We start from the raw sequence: 19,937 nt of genomic DNA, 5'->3' as shown, positions 1-19,937 counted from the left end.
GGCTAGTTTTGTGTCAACTTGACATAAGCTAGAGTCATCTGAAAGGAGGGGCCCTCAATTAAGAAAATGCCTCCATAAGATCTGGTTGTAGGACATTTTCTTAATTAGTGATTGATGAGAGAGGGTGCAGCCTGTTGTGAGTGGTGCCTTCCTGTGCTGGTGATCCTGGGTTCTATAAATAAGAAAGCAGGCTAAGCAAGCCATGATGAGCAAGCCAGGAAGCAGCACTCCTCCATGGCTTCCACATCAGCTCCTGCCTCCAGTTCCTGCCCTGTTTGAGTTCCTGTCCTGACTTCCTTTGATGACGGACTATGATGTAAAAGCGTAAGCAGAATAAACCCCATTTTTTCCAACTTGCTTTTGGTCACAGTGTCATGTCATGGCAATAGTGACCCTAACTAGGGACAATAAGATGAGCACAAAGACAAAGTCCCTTGAGGGACAGACAGACAGATTTCTTGGGTAACATAGTAGGCCACAGTGAGTAACCAGGGGCAGGTGCTGGCCTGGTGGCACTCAGCTCTGTTCCTGGGTGGGCTAGGACGGTGGCTCCTGGTGGCACTCAGCTCTGTCCTGGGTGGGCTAGGACGGTGGCTCCTGGTGGCACTCAGCTCTGTTCCTGGGTGGGCTAGGACGGTGGCTCCTGGTGCTGCTCTCTGGTAAGACTGTATAGTCACACGTCAGGCCCAGTGACGGGCATATTTCTCCTTGTCATTGAATAAGCCACCTTCCTCCTCATGGCTACCATTCATATGATACATATTCTCCCAAACACAGGAGCCAGGGCCTGGGGATACACAAGCACAGCCAGGCTGTGTTCGCCTTAGGGGCCAAAGACAGCTTACTCTATGCCTAGTATTTGGGGTGTTGGACCCCAAACGCTGGGTAACAGACAGAGAGGGGCTAGAGTTAACACCACTGAGTTTGATAGGCTCCCCCACCCCCCCAAGGCACCAGCAGACAGTCACCTGCTGCCTCTCCCCAGACAGCAGCCCTCCCTGTGTAGAGTGACATTTCTGTCTCTCCTACAGTTCACAGGAATCGAAGACTAGAGTTCTCTTTGCTCAAGGCCGGGAGTCCACACAAGACGGGGAGTGGGAGTTTCAGACAGCAAGAAGGATCTGGGCTGCATAGAGACAAACAATGGATCCCAGAAGGATGTTCAGCCTCCAGAGCGGCAGCCAATGGAGCATATGTACGGAGAATGGAATAAAATCTGGAGATCTGATCAGATACAGAGAACGTGGATACAGAATAATGTACAAGAAGAGGAAAGTGAGTGGGTTTGTGCTTAATGAAACATGGGGATTCAGGAGTGTGCCATTAATACCATTATTGTACAGCTTTCTGTTTCGTATACTTATTAATACAACAATGTACACAGGACTTCATTTCAGAAATGACATTGTATTTTTAATAATTTTATAAAAAGCCTTTGGGAAGAGACCAAGAGAGAAGTGGGGCAGTGGGAGTTAAGGCCAACCATCTTACCAAGAGACAGTTAGGGGTCTCATTGTCCTTCCATGGAAGGCCACTTCCCTGCCTAGCTGTAGGTTAAGGGAATGCTTAGGAGACGGGGCCAAAGGAGAATGCCCCAACAACAGACCCATTTCCCTTCTCTCTTCTCTAGACTTTTACCTCCAGCCTTTTACCTCTAGACTTTTACAGTCCAGCTACAGGAGCCAAACTCATCAGCGTTGTCAGCGTCGGAATATGGCTTGAGATGGCACGGAGACTGTGACTCCTGACTTCCCTAGGAAGGTCCCCACCTGCTGCATTGGCTCTTGGGAAAGACAAGGAAGTTCTGTCAACACCCCCTTCAATGCGCCCCAGAGTGACTGTTGCAGTCCCTGCAAGGCTCTGAGCCTGCATTTTCTGCCCTAAGAGTTTCCCCTGTCTGCTCCTCCACACCCTCTAAACGTAGGCACGCCGGTGCTCACACAGTCGCGCGGGGGTTTGGGGGGGGCGCTTACACACGTACACAGGGGGAAACACATGCGCGATCACACACACACACACACACACACACACACACACACACACACACGTACACGCGAGACTTTCCACATATACAAGGGAGGCTCTCACACACTCACATCCACCGGTGCAGATCTCAGACCCTCACCTCCAAGTGGCAAGAAGCAAAGGATCATCATCACCCAGGAGGTCCAGGAGGGAGGTGGCGAACCAGGGGAGAAGCGGAGAACAGGGGACTAGAGAGTAAGGCGGAGGCTGCTAGCTCTCTCCCATCAGCCTCCAGCACCTGACCCCTTGCCCAGTGACTGCCACTCCCCCCCCCCCCCCCCCCCGGCACCAACAGCCCCCACCCATCTCCACTATCTGCCTCATCGTGCATGCATTTCCCCCAACGACTGCCTTTCCTTGTTGTTCTCCTTTGCCTGTGGCCCTTTAAATCGCGTTCTTATCCAGAGATTCAATTGTAGGGGGACAGAGGGAGGAGAACCCAGGGGGACGGGAGGGGATGGGGCGGGAGAAGAGAGGAGGGCGGGGAGGAGAGGGACAGCAGTGAGCCTCCTGCTGCTCTCTCTAGCTGGAAGGGCGAGGCAGACCTGTGAAGGGGCGGGAGGTTTAGACGCCTCTGCCCGCAGGACGCGCGACTCCACAGTAGCTCAGGGCAGCTGCCAGGAGGTTGGCAATGCCTGAGGCTAGGGAATCCCCGGGAGAGCCCTGAGCGCCACCTGCACCACCTAGGAAGGACAGCCAGAAGTTAGCCCCAGGGGTTCAGAGAAGCTCCCTTCTCGACAAGTAAGTTGTCTCTTTTTCCCTTGCCTCCCTCCCCAGCCCAGCGACTCCCAAGCCGGACTGGCGCCGGGGGTCCTTTGGTTCTGAAAGCAGGCTCACACCCACCCCGCACCCCAGAGCCTGCTAGGTTGAGACGGGATGGGTACAAGATCCCAAGGTCCAAAGTTCCGCAAACCGGAGCTGGCCTTAGCCTCTCGCCGCCCAGAGATGAGGAGTCCAGCCTCCCCGGACTGTAAACGCCCTCGCTCCCGGCGCCAGACCCGGATACCTGGGCGCCTGAAACCTTCCATCTTAGGCTTGCCCGGCCAGGCTATGGGAGGACATCAAGGGAACCTTGCTCCCATTAGCAGTTCTACCTTCAAGTGGGGGCCCGAGATGGCCCGGTGAGGCGACCCCCTGAACCTTAGACTTCAGCTGCTTGCTTTCTGATCAAATTGGGATGCCTCTTGTGTAGTGCTAGCCCTCTGTGCTGGCTGCTACCTTCTTTTTAAAACACCTTTGCCCTTATTAAAAAAAAGGGGAGGGGGTTAAAGATAAAAGCTGGAGGAGGGTGAGTACACTGTCATAGTATTTTTGTTTTTATTTTTTATGGATGAATGTCTCTCCCTGAAGATCTGCTCTGTAGCCCCTGATTCTGTCAGGGCTTCCCTCAAATGCAAGGGCAGGCCACTGGGAGTGGGGCTCTTCTGTTCTGGGGCTGTGGGACAGACTTTGATTAGTGCCGGCTCCTCAAAATTCCACAGGATACCCCCAAGAGGAAGTCGAAGCTCTAGCCTGCCCCGTACTAAGAAATGGAGACCCTTTCAAATACAAGATGACACGGGGGAATATGCATGTTTACCAAGAACTCTTTGATTCCTCCCAGTTAAGCAGGGACTACCAGTCCTATCCTACAGGTTAGAAACGGTAGCCCAGGGAGGGTGAGTAACTTGCTTGTAGTACACAGTGTATGGCAGGAGATTCTCATCTGCATCTGTCTCCAAATCGTACATACCTACCCTTTGACATAAGCTGCCTAGTTCACAGAGCACATTCCCCCATGGGAAAGTCGGGGAAAGCAGCGAATATTTCTGGGACTGGGGTGTTGAGCTGAGACAGGGTCTTGTGAGTTAACTTGGACACGGATCCTGTAAGGCTGAGCTTGGTTTTCCTGTTTCTCTAAGGAACTAACACATAAGGAACTCTGGGCCCTCAAGGGTGCTCCTAATCTTCTCCATCCATGAATTTGCTTAGACATAGCCTCCTCTGCCTCCATCATTATTTTGTTCTGAGAGATGCAGTACCACTATATAGCTGCTGCTCACTGTGTAGACCAGGCTGGTCTTGAATTCAGAGATCAGCTCACCTCTGCCTCTGGAGTGCTGGGATTAGAGGCATGACCCACAGTGCCCGGTTTAGGTGAATGTAGTCTTAAATGCCATCCCAGGGTTTCCTAGGCTGTGGTAGGCGAACAGAACAGAACGATGCTGTGAGATTTAGAAGAGGATTGAATTAGGTTCCGACATAAAAGAATTGGCTAGACTCCTTGGCATCGTGGACTACTGAACAGGTCTTACAGGCAAGGGTCTGCTTCCACAGAGAGTTCTAGGGCTCAGGGCGTGTTTGGGAGAGCAACTGAATCGGGTCACCACTGAAAGAGGGACTATCACAGAAATAATTTCGTCCTCCAGCCAACACCCAGCCATCTTCCCCAGACTTACTACCTAGCTTTCCAACAGAAAAAGGGCCCAGCACTCTGGCATTGCCTCTCCAAGACAGCTACCAACTGCTGGCTACTCAGAAGCAGCATTTCTTGCTTAGGAGCATGTCTGTTTTCAGCATAAAACAAGTGTGTTCCATGCTCCATCTAGCAAGCAGGTCAGCTGTGGGAGGAGGGAAGATGGGAGAGAGGGCAGGAGATGGAAGGAGCTGGTCATCCCCTCCGCCCACAGCTGTCTGCCTCTGTCCAGAGCTGTCCCGAAGCTGAAATACTTACTCTGTATAAAGTCAGGTCTCAGCAGGATTCCCCAGTAAAGATTCCCCAGAGGCTGCCTTCCACATCCTGGGCATGCAGAACATGTCTCTGTAGGTCCCATGGACACATCAATGCATCCCTGTGACTATATCTCATTGGCCTTGCTTCCTCTGGTACATGGTGCATAGACTGCAAAGTCTTTCTAGCATCCTCTGCAACTGTGTAACTGGGTTTCTGGTCCATCAACTGAAGAGCCTTCTAAGGCTGCTCTAGTCATTTGTGATGAAGTTTACTCCAAGGCAGGAGGCACAGTCTTCAGTTTCCACTCACTTTTAAGGTGCTAGGGGTTCTGCATGCCTTCTGGGGCCAAGTCACTGGAATGTATGCTGGAAGTCCATATGCCTGAAAACTCCATCCACTTCTGAATGTTATTTAAAATCGGTTCAGCAGTCAGTGGATCACCTAGCATACACCAGGAATAGATACTTTTTGGAGTCTTTTGAACGTAATCAAAGCAGGGTTATTTTCCATTAAGGACATTAGCTAGAGCTTGCCTGCATTTTCGAAGCCTATACTGACCAGACTTTTAGGCAGGGAGTGGACAATGGAAAGAAATTGAGTCAGGGCAGGAATCCGTGGGTGGCTCAGTGGACCCATTTTCAGAGTAAGCTTTTCCCTGTGTGAACTGGTCACTGAGAGGCAGTGTTTCTGAAGGGCCCATCATCAGCTGTCTGCTAAAACACTTGTCAGCTATAGAGAACATTTTTTCTTCTTTCTTTCTTCCTTTTCTTCCCCTCTAGAGACAGGAGAATGAGAGTTCAGATACAAAGAATTACAGGGAGAAATTTGAACAAAATTGCCTAAATGTATTTTTTTTCTTCAAAATAGCTTAGGAAGCGGCTTTCTCTGAAATTATTTTTAAAGTACGGAGAGGAACCCAACGGAAGGGACTGGGTGGCTGTCCTGGGTATCTAGTTCCTCCTACCTCGACTTTCTGATAAGGGAGCTATTCTTGTCAACAGAGCCCAGGGTGACAGCAACCTTTGCCAAGAGCTGTGTTAAAGCTAAATGTCAGAAACAAACCTTTAACACACGACCCTGGAGATCCTGGCTGGAGCCTGAATGTTAAGTTCTGCTGTCATTCGGAACCAGAGCAGGCTGGGAGCAAAGGTCAGGGTTCATCTGACCAGTGAGCAGGTAGCAACAGCACTTCCTGGTCACCAAGGACAAACCCATAGGCTGACCAGAGTCTGGGCGAGATGATGAAGGGGAAGGAGTTGGGTTGGGTTTGGCGGGCGCCTCTTCATGGCCCTGACTTGGCTGTTGGGGCTGGAAATGTCTACCTCTCTCTCAGCTTCGCTCACATTCCAGGCTCCCACTCTCACAAGCAGGGAGACCTGAGTGCAATTATCTTCCATCGCCTCTTCTGCTCAGAAGAAAGGTCGGAAAGCAAGAACAGAGGACTCAAAGATTCTATTTGGGGCCAAGCCTCTATTCTAAGATTCTGTCCCTTGTCCATCTTGACCCAGCCCTGATCTCTAAGAATTTAATATTTAAACTTGGTGGGGAATGGGTCAGAAGAGCAACCTACATGTGGTACTGCCTCTGTGACATGAAGGTGGCCATCTTTAGTGAAACAGAAGCCATGGACATCCCTAGGATCCTTCCAGAGGAAAGCTGTCAAGACAGCTAGCTGACTTTCACAGCAGGACAGACACCCCACTGACCATCAGAGCGCCAAGGTCTTTCCTACCCTGGTCAGATGGGTTGTTTTGTAAACCAATCTTCATTACACGTACTAAAAAAAAAATCACTCATCCCTTCAAAATACAAGCAAAGCCCCACTTGAGATAGAAGGTGGACACATTTACACACTTGCCTGCCCTACCCTGGGAAGGGGTATAAATTAGAGCCCAGTTGGTAAGTGACAAGGAGACACAGGCAGAGAGTCCCTACAAGGACAGCCCCAACTAAGGGACACAGGGAAGGCTTCCATGGAGTCTGCAAAAATAGATCTTCTGGTGGCAGCTGAGTGGCTTGGAGAGGGGCCTGTAGACACAGGACAGTAAGGGAACAGGATGGAAGAGCAGGGCCTGAGAACTGCAGCCTGGGGCTGGCTGGGCATGCCCCCCCCCCATGGTCCTCAGTCTGGCACTGACTCAAGTATGGCTCTCCCTCCACTTCTCACAAACACTCACACCAACACCATTTTATTTCCCCCTCCCTCCCCCTCCCTCCCTCCCTCCTCAACCTGGATCTTTCAGCCTGTCTGCTCTGACTGTTTTCTTCCTCTTCTCTGACTATATCTGCCCTTCGGGCTTTCATAACCCAGTAGCTTTTTTTTTCTTTCTTTTCTCCTTTTTTTCCACTACATCCATCACTCTCTCATTCCCTTTATTAATTTTTTATTTACTGTTTAGATCATTGTAGACTCTTGCGCAGTGTAAGAGATGACCATCAGAGCACTGTACCATATCTTCACCCACTTTCTCTCAACAGTAACATCTGGCAAAACTGACCGAATGGTCGCCAATAAAACTATGCTTAGGGACCTGTTGTGTGTTACCTCATTCTCACCACAGGTTCTGAACCACCCTGCCCTCTCCTCAACCCTGGCAGCCACTCTTCTGCCCTCTATTTCAACCTTTTCTTTTAATATCAAGAATATAATAGAAGTAGGATGATACTTTTGGGTTTGACTATTTTCTCTCAATACAATTACCCGGGAATTTGTATTCTTCTGTGTATATATATATGTTTGTGTGTATATATGTATGTATGTGCTTGTATGTATATGTTGTTGGTGAGAGTCCATTATATGAAAATATGACAGTTTATTTAACCACTCACCCATTAAAAGACATCTGAGTTTGCCCCAGTTCAGAACTATTATAAATGCTTCTATTAATATTGATGAGCTGGCTTCATGTGAACATAAGTTTTCAATTCTCCACACTAAGTGCTCAGAGATACAATTTCTGGGCTATATGGTAGTGGTGTGTTTAGTTAAAAAATTTTAAAAGTCAAGGAGAAGGATAGATAGCTCAGTGGTTAAGAACTCATATTGGCTGAGAGGTGGTGGCACATGCCTTTAATCCTAGCACTCAGGAGGCAGAAGCAGGCAGATCTCTGTGAGTGCAAGGCCAGTCTGGTCTACAGAGTGAATTCCAGGACAGGCAGCATGACACAGAGAAACCTTGTCTTAAAAAAACAAAAAAAACCCAACAAACAAAAAAAACCCAGAAATCATATTGCTCTTTGGGTAGGCTGGAGTTTGGTTCTCAGCACCCATATCTGGTAGCTCACAACCACCTGTAACTCATGTACACTTACACACATCAGTGAATAACAAAATAGATCTTTTTTTCAATGTAAACTGTTTTCCATGATGACTCTATCATTTTACATTCCTACCAGCCGTGACGAGCGGCCCAGCTTCTCTGCATCCTCGCCGACACTTGCTGTCAGCCCTGTACTTCAGCGTTTCTGACAGGTGTGTACAGTAGTTTACCATGGTGTGCTTGCATTTTCCCCATGGACAATGGGCTAGCACCTTCCAGGGTGCTCATTTGCTCTCTTCATATGTCACACAATGTCTTCGGCCTGTTTTCTAGCTGCTTTGCTTTCTGATTCTCTGTTCAGTTCGGGGAGTTCTTTATGTAGTGTGTGCATTAGTCCTCTGTCAAATATACACTCTGCAAGTATCTCTCCTCGGTCATCTGCCCTTTCAGCTCCTTAGAAAGTCTTTTTACAAAGCAGATGGTTTCCGTTTAGATGAACGTTGTCAGCTTTGTGTTTTATGGATTATGCTTTTGATGTCAAGTGTAAGATCTCTGCCTGGCTGCCCTAGATCCTGAAGCATTTTTTGTATGCTCTTTCCTACTCTTACAACTAAGAACCATATTAAGGATTTCTCTCTGTCTCTCTGTCTCTCTGTCTCTCTCTCTCTCTGTCTCTCTCTCTCTCTCTCCCCTTCCTTCCTTTTCTTCCTTCCTTCCTTTTCTTCCTTCCTTCCTTTTCTTCCTTCCTTCCTTCCTTTCTTTCTTTCTTTCTTTCTTTCTTTCTTTCTTTCTTTCTTTCTTTCTTTCTTTCTTTCTTTCTTTCTTTCTTTCTTTCTTGTTTTTATAAAGCCAGAGACTTCAGTTCACCCCCGCCCCCCATGGATGGATGTCAGATGCCCCTTCCTCATTTGTTGCAAAGGTTATCTTTTCTTCATTGAATTTCTTTTGCACTTTTATTGAAAATAAATGAGCCAAGAATGTTGAGCATCTTTGTGAAGGTCTCTTTGGCTTTCTGTTCCTTTGCTCTATATGTGTCTCCATCTCACACCACATTCTTGTTTACTACTGTGTCGTACGTCTTGAAACTGGGTAGATTGATCCCTTCTGTTTCATTCTTGATTTTTTTTTTTGAAGTTATTTTATCTAAGCTAAACTGTTTGTCTCTCTAATAGATCTTAGCAAAATCTTATTTATATGTGAAAGAAAACACTTGAGATAAACTTCGTGTCAGTTTGGGAAAGTGCCCCTCTTTATCACATTTATTCTTTCAAACCACAGACCTGGTGCTCTCCTCCGTTCATTTAACTCTCCTTTGATTTTCTCCATATCATCAGCAATTCCCCTCTGCCAGCCATTCACTGTATGTCCCCGAGAGTCATTGGATTTCTCAGTTCACTTCCTGGAAAACAGGTCAGACAGCACCCATCTTGAAATGGCATAGAAAAGATGGCAGATGGCAGGAGTCTCACAGGAAGTACACAGGGACACATGACACATGACCCCTTGACACATGACCCATGACCTTTTGACAGGGATCTTTCGGAGTTTTCCTTGCTTCCTTTTTATCCTTTGCTTCTCAGCTCTTTTTTTGTTTGTTTGTTTGTTTGGGGGTTGGGGTTTTTTGTTTTGTTTTGTTTTTTGAGACAGGGTTTCTCTGTGCAGCCTTGGCTGTCCTGGAACTCGCTCGGTAGACCAGGCTGGCCTCGAACTCACAGAGATCCACCTACCTCTGCCTCCCGAGTGCTGGGATTGAAGGTGTGCGCCACCACCGCCCGGCTGCTTCTCAGCTCTTGTCTCCAGTCCTCTGCCTTCTGTTTTTCTCCAGGTCTTCCTACCTCTCCCTTTTTCATTCATTCCCCAAGACATTCATATCCTCCCTGTGGATGGGATCTGAGGCCATTCTCTCTCCCTTGTGTTCCTGATGCTGAGGGACTCTAAGGTGGCCGGCCTGGGCTTTAAACTTAGAACAACAACTTGCTGCTTTGAATACAGTTCCTACACCCTGTGCCTGTTTCCTGGACCAGACACGGGGAAAGTACTACCAACTCCACGTCTTTTCTGAAGGGACTAAATAAACAGTACACACAAAGTGTTTGGAATGAATGTGTCCTGCCCTCCTGTACCCTAGTAGGTTTTAGCTGTAATTCTGGGGGCCATACCTACTGTACCCTGGTTCCCATCTCCTCCCTCACTGCCCACCCTTTCACCTTTACATAAACATCTGGATATTCACCTCATGTGCTTTCTTGATGTTGTCTCTGCACTTCTGTATGATACTCTCTAATCATCCCTGACAAATTGGCACCAGCCCAGGAAATCTGTCCCCCAGGCCTTGGAGAGGAAACAAGTAGTTTTTCATTTTGACTTAATTATTAATCCTCTTCATTATCTAATGCAGAATTCATACAGTGCGGGTTACAGTGATGAAATGTATTAGAATTACGGTAGTTGCTTTCATAGAGATGGCAGGCTTGAATAGAAAAAAAAAATAGATACAAATGTAGAGAAAATGTAAAAGGAATTAATTTGCTTTTCATGCCTTTTTATTCGTGATTTTCATACATCTTCTGCAGAGGACTGGAAGGGTACCTGTGCACTATACAAGTACACCACAGCCAAGTGTCAAAGAGAATGGATGTGAGCAGCTGCCCCCCCACCCCCCCGCAGCTCTTCCGGGTGGGCCATGAAACATTCCAGTTTAAGGAAGTTAGCAGTCCTCTCTACCAGTGTACTCAAATTGTTTTTCATCGTTTTTCTAAGTCTCTGTATTTCTCCAAGTGAGGTCCCTAAGCAGAATGCTAGGTTTCTCTCTTCTGGTCTCAGACAGGATGACTGTGTCCCTAGAAAGCCCACAAACACTATCTAGTCCCCTCTCTGCTTTTATCTCAATCAACTCTTGGTGTTTTTGCTTCTTTAATGACAAGATGGGGGGGGGGGTATTCCACAGCACTTCTAATTGGGCACTTATTTCTCCCCAGACCCCAGCAGCCTATGCAGGAGGCTTTATGACTTCCTTAGACAGGTGATGGGGAATCCGCCAAGGATGCTGTTTGAGCCAGCAGCCAATCACCGCCTTCATCTGGGCAGCTTGAGTTTCCAAGGGCCCCAAGCTCACCTTCTGGTGCACCGCTGGAGCCAGCTGGCGCCTTTGTTATGCCACTAGAATCAGGGCCACCTGTGAGGCCTGCTGTGACATCACTCCATGTCCCTATTACAGCCTCAGCAGTTCTGTTGGCGCGAGGGGCAGGACCGGTGCTTTCTCGGGTATCTCTTCTTTGCAACTCTAAAATGGGACTAATGCTATGGGAGTCTCATGAGCCAGAGAAAGAGCTTTGGAAGAACCCAACAGAACTGCAGACACCGTTGCTATCCTGTGATCATATTCTGTACAGTAGTTGGACCAGTAGTAATTCACACCACACCCGCCCTTGATACCAATTCAAGTGAAGGGGGCCCGAGACCTTACACTGGAATTGGGCAGGCTCAGACGGCAAATAGTTTGTTTCTTCAGCATAATGATTCCCATGGGCAGTTTTCATTCCTTATGAGAAGGAGACAAAGGGTGGAGATCGACTTCGTAAATGTAATCCAGGGAACAGGCGTGGCCAGGAAAGGCAGGATTATAATCCCTAGCCACGACCACTGGATTCTGATGGACAAGTAGAAGCTTGGCTAGCATGGGCCTGGTGCTGGCTCTGCTTCTTCTTGTCATGTGGCCTTGGGCAAGTTCCCCTTCTGCTCTGAATCACAATCTCTGTCTGCACAAAGGGTGCATAATATTTACTACATAATGTTGTCAAGTTAACATAGGTTCAGAGTTGTCCCCAGTTCAAAGTTGTCAGTGCGTGTACACACACACACACACACACACACACACACACACACACACACACACACCCCACGTCACTTTCAGAGCTTTTCTACAAAGAAGTCAGTATAACCTGCTTCAAGAGATACAGTGGACACGTGCTTAAAATTGAGCTAGCAGAGTTCGAAGCTGTGGGAACACAGCACAGACCCGTTTCTGTGCGTATTGCTCTGGCCTTGACACATGAATCCAAATGTGGCACAGCTGAGTGACTTGGCTGCAACTTCAGGCCTCTGTCTTCCTCCCCTGCTTGACTTAACAGTATTTTGACCTGTGCTGAAGGGCCATTTTTAGGACCCTCCTGTGAGGAGCAGAGGCAGCTAGGATGCAGGCCAGGGGCGTCCTGAGCAAAGGAGCCTGCGAGTTTGTGACAGATCCCCAGGGACGGAGTCTGTGCAAGGCTGATGGAGAGCAGCCCTCACCCAGCCCTGGCTTCTGCTTACAGCTCCCTTTGGTGGAGCTCTTCTCAGCCCACAGCCCAGCAACCAGAGCATCCTGCAGAGATACAGCCCCGAAGTGATGAAGTGTCCCTTCTGACACCATCTATTCCTAGAGTCACATTGTCCCTGGCTCTACACTCCACTAAGTGCCCCTTGCTCTGCTCCTGGAGCATGGCCTATGCTCGTCACTTCCCCCTAAAGCCACAAGAGATCTTATTACTGTGCCTATGGGAGAGTCTCTTTCTAGGGCCTTCTGCTTAGGGCCGAGTTAAAAGAACCATGCATTCCCCAAACCCTTGTGAGCCCCCCTGAGAATTAGCAACAGCCTGGGTGTAAGCACTGGCACCTGCATTCAGCTCTACTTACGTGGCAGAGCTCCACAGTCCCGCTATGCTGCCATGACTGACAGCTGGTGATGGGCATCCATTGCATCTGAGACAGAAGGCAGCAGAGAGGTGACCTGCTCTACCCCCTTGTCCTTACAGCCTCCCTGGAGGACTTGCATCTGCAGTCAGAACTCTCTTCCCAGTGAGAATCTCGCCACCATTAGTGAAATGGAGGACCATGGATGGCCCAGTGCGCTGCACTCTGCGGCCCTCTAGAAGTGGGTGCTTGCTGATGAGGAAAAGATGTGCTCTGTGGGGTGCAGGGTGCCCTGACAAGCCATCTGCATGACAGAGGGGCTGGGAGGACAAGGCTGTAGGAAGTAGCCAGGGCTGGTGGGAACAGAGGAGGTAGCCCTGGACCCCTCTCTGTTGGGGAGTGCGCTTAGATTGAAGGCCCTGCCTCCTTCTGTCCTGAGGACTGACAGTGCTTGTGTATTAATGACAAGAGAAAAGCTTGTAGGAAAAGTGTGGCTTTATCTGGCTGGACCTGTAGCTGGAGAGCTTCTCTCCAGCCCCCATCAAGCCCTGTTAGTCCAAGAACCCACTTATAAAATAAACACACAGATGCTCATATTATTTAAACTGCTTGGCCATTGGCTCAGGCCTACCATTGTCTAGCTCTTACTCTTATATTTAGCCCAATTCTATTAATCTATACTTTGCCATGTGGCTCGTGGCTTACCAGTACCTTACATCTTCCTTGTCATGGCAGCGGTTGGCAGTGTCTCTCTCCCTCAGCCTTCCACTTCCCAGAATTCTCTTCTCTGCTTGTCCCGCCTATACTTCCTGCCTGGCTACTGGCCAATCAGCATTTTATTTATACAGAGCGCTATCCACAGCATGGACCCTTAGTGCCAGGATCACCATAATTCAAAGTACAGTCTACCTCATTCAGGGAGGAGGTCCTCTTCCCCTTAGCAGCCCAGAAACATGACAGATGCTGAGCCAGGTTCATAGACACCTTTTTCTTTACCTCAAATAGTATCTCCAAAATTGAATCCATTATAATCATACAAAATGGAATTTTGATCCCCCCCTCGTTTTCTTTTAATATTGAGACAAAGTCTCACTGTGTAGCCTAGTAGGCTCTGAAACTTGTTATGTAGCCGAGGCTGCTCCCACATTTGCAATCCTCCTACTTCAGACACCCCAGTGCTGGGGATTATAGCCATGAGCCACCATGCCCAGCTCCATCTCCAAATCTTTTTGTCTCTAGATTTTCTAGAAGAAAAGTAGTGGATCCACAGCATCAACCCTACACAGTGCCATCCTGACACAGTCCTTCAGGAAGTGCAGGTGGACAGGGCTTGCTTCCTATGTCCCCCAAGCTCAGAACAATTTTGTTTACATTTACCATAGGCTTGGATAATTGCTTTTCCTAGACTAAAAAGAAAGAAGTATTTCAAGTCTTTACAAAAACAAAAACAAAAAAATCACCCATTGCAAACCAGCTTTAGAGGCACACACGTACAATCCCAAAACTCCAGAGGTGAAGACAGGAGGATCAGAATTTCAAGGTCATCCTGAGGCCAGCCTGGGATAGAGAGACCCCATTTTCTACATAGAACTGATAAGCAACTATGCAGGGCCCACCTAGAGAGAGCCCAGAGCAGCCTTACTCACTGGCCTCTCTTACCTGCTTTTGTAGGCAGCAGGGGTCAGTGCGCGTCATGGATTCTGTTTGCTACCAGTGTATACACTGCGCTAGGCATAGTATTTAGGAGAAATGAAGTATTTGCCTCGGCTCCTGGCAGAAGCAGATTCCCACAGATGAAGAGTAATCCTGTGGTGAGTGGTAAGAGTGGAACCAGTGGCTGCCACCCATGGTCTTCCCTGTAGGGTCCACTCTAAGGAGATGCTTCTGAGACGGAAGGAGGGCTGCATTGTGATTCTGCCAGAAGGGTTGATGTTCTCTGGACCACATCTCCTTGGAACAATGAGAGACACTTGGGAGCAGGGGATGCTGCCTTATGGCTCAGGGGGATCAGGAGGGAAGCAGGAGAGCACAGGGAGAAGACAGCCCCAGTGAGAGCAGAGAAGCAGCCACGCTCTCGACAGCCTAGGAACACAGCAGTCAATATTAATCGGCTTCCTGGCACAGATCAGGTGTCTGTCAGTCTGGCTGCAGGCTGGGTGGGTTGGGTTTCTTGAAGCCATAGAAGCATGGAGCAACTTGGCCAGACACTGAGAGCTGATGGGGAGCAGCCTGCACTCAGAGCATGTGAAGTCAAGAGGAACCTGGCCCTGCCACTCAGGCACTGCAGGCTTAAGCAAGCTATTAACCGGCTGTGCTTTCGTGATTTGCAAAATCAAGCTATTAAAAGGGACTTCCTAGCTGTGTGGGAGAGGATGCAGGGCATAGACACCCAGTGCAGAGATTGGCTTGGCATTGGAGCCATTATTTCTGCTCGGTCCCTGTCCTCATGACATGGTTTCACTGCTCTGCTCCCCTCTGTAGGCACTGTGTGCTACAGCTCTGCTGACCCTCCCTGACCTCCTCAGCCACACCCATTTATGAACTGTGCCTTGGATTTCCTATCATTCTCTATGTTCCCTGCCATCCCGTGAGCTGGTTGAAGTCAGGGAATAGACCTGTGGCCTTCACTCACTTGCCCACTAGAGCCTCCTAGAACCACAGAGCTGGTTGCCCTGTGCATTCAGGGTGGGGCAGCCCTGCCACTCCGGAAGGTACTGAGGGCCATGAGCAATGACGTCACTGGGACCCCTTGGGGAAAATGAAGATTCAAGGAACCCCAGACTCAGTAAGTCAGAACCTGCATTTCAACAATAGCTCCATGAATGGAAGTCACATAACGCTAGTATGGCGAGCTCCTAGGTTCCTCTATCCCCAGGGCCCAGCCAAACACAGGTGTTCAGTGGGAAGTCATTAACTGACTAATTGGCTGGCTGGTTGGTGAAAGCCTTGCTTCTCATTCCCATGAGCTTTCACACTTAGTACCTTATGTGCCGTGACCCAGACTGGCCTAGGTGTACCAGTGAAGAATTCAAGGTTAGATCCCACCTAAGCTGGTAGAGCAAATAGCAGCAATACGATGAGGTTTCTCAGGAACTCCCTGATGGGTTTTTAAAGATTTATTTTTGCTGGTCTCTGTGCCACAAAGCCTCAGAGTGCTCTAAAAAGGGTTTTCGCTTTAAGAATGACACTTTTGAAGCCGCGGGAAATCAAGACTGGCCCCTAGGGAAGAGCCAACTTTTTAGTGTGGTTTGCACACAGGCTCTTGGGGGAGAGAGGGCCTACACTGGCCGCTCCTTGAGAAAGAGACCCACAAGGTAAGGAGATTGGGCCTTGCCCATTACTGAGTCATCCCAACTCTCCCCCACCCAGAGCCCCGAGACCAGCTGTTCTCACTCCTCCTGGGATGGCCCCTCTCGTTCCCCCTCCCCAGCCAAGCCCTGGCATATGGCAGCCTAGCTATAATTTCTATGTCCAGCTGTGGAAGTCCATAAGCATCTGGGGCTTTTCCCCAGACAGCTGGATAGCCACCCGTGGACTAGAGGGCAGGTAAGTGGTGAGAAGAACATGGAGGGATTTTTCCAGAAGGGATGCTGTCCTAAACTGCTGGGAGGGTGACAAAAACTTCAGAGTCACTCACGTTCTGCCAGGCCAGCCTCAAAGCCTCAGGTCTTGGGGTTCCTGGGTTACCATTGCATCCTGAAGCCTCAGGTCTCAGGGCCCTCAAACGCCCTGCTCAGGGATCCAATTCTAATGCCCACCCACAGCTCAGAGCTACCATCCCCGCAAGGCTTTTCTGGCCCCACTGCCCATGGGGGCCTCTTCCTCCCCAAAGCCTCTCTGCACTTTGCTGCCCTGATCTAGGGCAGTACCCCAGAAGCAGTAAGCAAGCTATTAAGAACTGTGCAGGCCAGCCTCAGAGGAACTGCTCACAGGACCTGGCCCAGCTCTGCTTAGGGTAGACGACAAAAAAAGTGTTCTTAGAGAGTTCCCCAGACACGGCTTCTGGGAAGATACGCCCAGGAGGAGTTCCTAATCATGGTATGAAAAATAGAGAAATTCAAATCTACAAATTTGTGTGTGTGTGTGTGTGTGTGTGTGTGTGTGTGTGTGTGTGTGTGTAGTGGGGGGAGTATAAAACAACACACCATGCACCCTTGGGAAGATTTAGAAGCTCCTGTTTTCCCCTTTTGTAAAACAAAGACAAACTTTTCCCTCAAAGTGGAGGAGATGGAAGTCCTGGGATTTCACAGAGTGTGTTTAGGGATAGGGGTCATGGGGGCCTCTCAGAATTCTTCCTGGTTAAATGTACCTTCTCTGTGCAGGATATAGATACGGTTTCTTACGCCTTTAACCCTCTGCATGCACATTATCCATTTGTGAGTCTCTGTCTTAATTCCCATCTACTGCAAAAAAGAAGCTTCTCTAATAAGGGTTGAGTGATGCTCTGATGTGTGAGTATAGCACTATGTCATTAGGAGACATTTTATTGCTATATTCCTTTAACAGAACAATGGTAGCGGATTTTACCCCCAGGCCCATGATCTATCTAGTCTCAGGTTCTTAGCCTCTTGAGCAGTGTCAAGTATGAATTTCTCTCATACAGTGGGCATTAAATCCATTTTTTTATTTATTAAATCTAATTTTTAAAGAGTGATTGGTCAGTCCCATAACATTTGTGCCACTCTTGCCTATGTTGCAGGCAGATCTCTGTTGTTGGTTGCAGGGTTTGTAATTTAGTGATGCTGATGATTACTTTGTCTTCGCTGGTAGCATTTGAAGTACCTTCCAGCAGCGTAAATGCTAGTCAGTAGGGATGAGGCTTCTAGTTGGGCACCGGCTCGGTTTCTTCATGGTTGACGTAAGTGTTATCTTCAGCAATAGGCCTTACCTAGGCCTTACCACCAGGCTATGGAAAGTAACCAATAGTCTGTGAATTTGGGAGAGGAATCTATGGAGCTCCTTTGGCTAACGACTCAACATTAACATTTTTGTTGTTGGTTTGTTTTTTAATTTTTGAGGCTGCCATGTAACTGACTATGTAGTCCAGGTTGTCCTAGAACTCACAGAAAGCTGCCTTCCTCTGCTTCCCAAGAACTGGGATTAAAGGCATGTGCTACCACACCCAGCTTTAACATTAACTCTTAAAAGAGGAGCTAATAGTATGTAATGTTCTGATGTTTACTGTAGATCTAGATTACTGGTGGACTTCAGATATTTTGTTTGTTTGTTTATTTGTTTTTTCAAGACTGGGTTTCCCTGTGTAGCTTTGCACCTTTCCTAGAACTCACTTGGTAGCCCAGGCTGGCCTCAAACTCACAGATATCTGCCTGGCTCTGCCTCCCGAGTGCTGGGATTAAAGGCGTGCACCACCACTGCCCAGCCAGATTTTTTTTTTTTTAACTAGAAGGAAGTTGTGGTCCATTAATGGGCTTCAGTAAAGCTCTGAAACGTCCACCCTTTCTTCTGGTATTTTAAATCTTAAACTGAGGCAAAGCTGATGCTTTTCTTGGCTCCATCAATGGTCTCCGATGCTGTCAAACCTCATCTAAATATCTCGCACACTCATCGGATTTATCCAGAATAGTATCCAGATAGCTCCACAGGGACATGTGCATGTCCTCCTCTGTGCCCCTCCCTTGCATGTCCTTCATCACATGTCCCAAATTTCAGAGTATGCAGCTGGCACATGGGAGAGAAAGAAAGGAGTAAACCAGAAAGAGGCTTGTGATCCCCATTTTTATAATTGGGAAACTTAGTCTAAGATAAGACTCCCAGCACAGTGCTCTGTTCCGGAGGTGCCACCAAGATAAGTATTGATCTTATCAGACTCCCATCCAGGAACTCCTGGACCCCTAGCATCGTAGACCTCCCCTTGTTCCAGAGATTTCTGCACTGTGATGGTGTCTGGGGGGATCCTGTGCACTAAGGTCTAGTTAATGAATGTCAGTTGCATCCATACGCCATCTCAAATCCAGCCCCCTTGATGTGGCCTCTTTTGAGTCTCTCCACGTGTGGTGTGTTTGGTATCAAAGGAACTAACCCTCTTTGCTGCCCTTGAAGCTGTCTTTGCAGAGACCTTTCATCATGCTCTAGTAATTCTTCCCATGCGCAGGCACAAGGGGCAGCCAGAAGATAAGAGCCATAACAGGGTGGCCAGATGTAATAGGGTTTGCACCAGTTGGAGCCTTGAAGAGAGCAGCTGGGATGCTCAGCTTGACTCCAGCAAGCTTGTGCCTTTCTTCCTGCCTCTCTGCTACACACAGTTCTGTACACACTTGGGGTACTAAGAGATAGTGCTAAGATGTAAAGTACAGGTAGGGTGGGCCTGCATTTTACCCTCTTCACTGCTCTATGTCCAGCACTCAGTTCAGGGGCCGGACTATAGCAGTTCCTTAGTTAATACCCACTGGATGGATGCATAATTAGTTGAACTGATCCTAGAACATAATTAAAAGTCTACTTATATTGTCCCTGAAAATTTGTTTGAGTTGATGAGCACATGGTCATTGGAGGCCAGGATTTTCCTAGATGAGCCTGCTCTTAACTTTTAAGGAAATCTGGGTAGTAATGACTCCATGATCAAGGAACTTAATACCCACACTGCAAACACCACTGAGGTTTTATGTGCTTGATTTTTAGATGTTTCTTCTCTCTGTGTGTTTAAAATTTAGGAAAATTGAGTACCACACTGCATTTAAATTCAAGGAATGTAAAATTATAAATATATATAGCACCCAGCTTAATTACAGGGGTACAGTCTAAAGAAAATGCACCATTAGGTGATTTTGTAGAGCTTGTTTATACAAATTTAGATGGCCTAGTACAGGCTGTGTTACTCCTCGACACTGTCCTGGGGGACCAGAGTTATTTATATATCCAGTCTGTCATTAGCCATAGTATTATTATGTGGTGTGGGACCACATTTTATTTATATTTGTATCGTGTATCTTTGTAGGGTTCCCCACATGGCCCCCGGGCTAGAAGGACAGAGAATAGTAGCTGAGATATACAGCATAGGAAACTGAGGCCGATACAGATAGAACTGTTTTTCTGTGGCCCACAGAATAAGTTCGCTGCATACTGAACTCAACCCCAAATCCTAGCCTGCAGACTGGTAGCCGAGGTCAAACACTTGACAGGAAAGCAGCCTGAAGGAGGAGAGGTTGGTTTGGCTCAGGGCTTGAAAGGACAGGCCATCACAGTGGAGAAGGCACTCTGCACAAGCAGCTGGAAGCATAGGCGGTGAGAGCTAGCTCACATCTGGGCAG

The 19,937-nt window shown here is 48.2% G+C and overlaps 1 protein-coding gene across 1 annotated transcript in view; it reads left to right on the top strand.

Annotated features, from left to right (window-relative positions):
• The first annotated feature begins 2,564 nt into the window (after positions 1-2,564).
• The window catches only part of Kcnj5 (potassium inwardly rectifying channel subfamily J member 5), a 28,878-nt gene continuing 11,505 nt past the window's right edge, over positions 2,565-19,937 (top strand). Inside the window, exon 1 of the mRNA XM_036193131.1 lies at positions 2,565-2,766. The gene's annotated coding sequence lies outside the window, so the exon portion shown is untranslated. The remainder of the gene's footprint in view (positions 2,767-19,937) is intronic.

Source organism: Onychomys torridus, chromosome 7 (assembly GCF_903995425.1).
Source record: "Onychomys torridus chromosome 7, mOncTor1.1, whole genome shotgun sequence".
In the NCBI taxonomy this organism is placed as follows: Eukaryota; Metazoa; Chordata; class Mammalia; order Rodentia; family Cricetidae; genus Onychomys; species Onychomys torridus.
The sequence above is the reverse complement of the archived record's forward strand: the minus strand, read 5'-3'. Positions and strand labels throughout refer to the sequence as shown.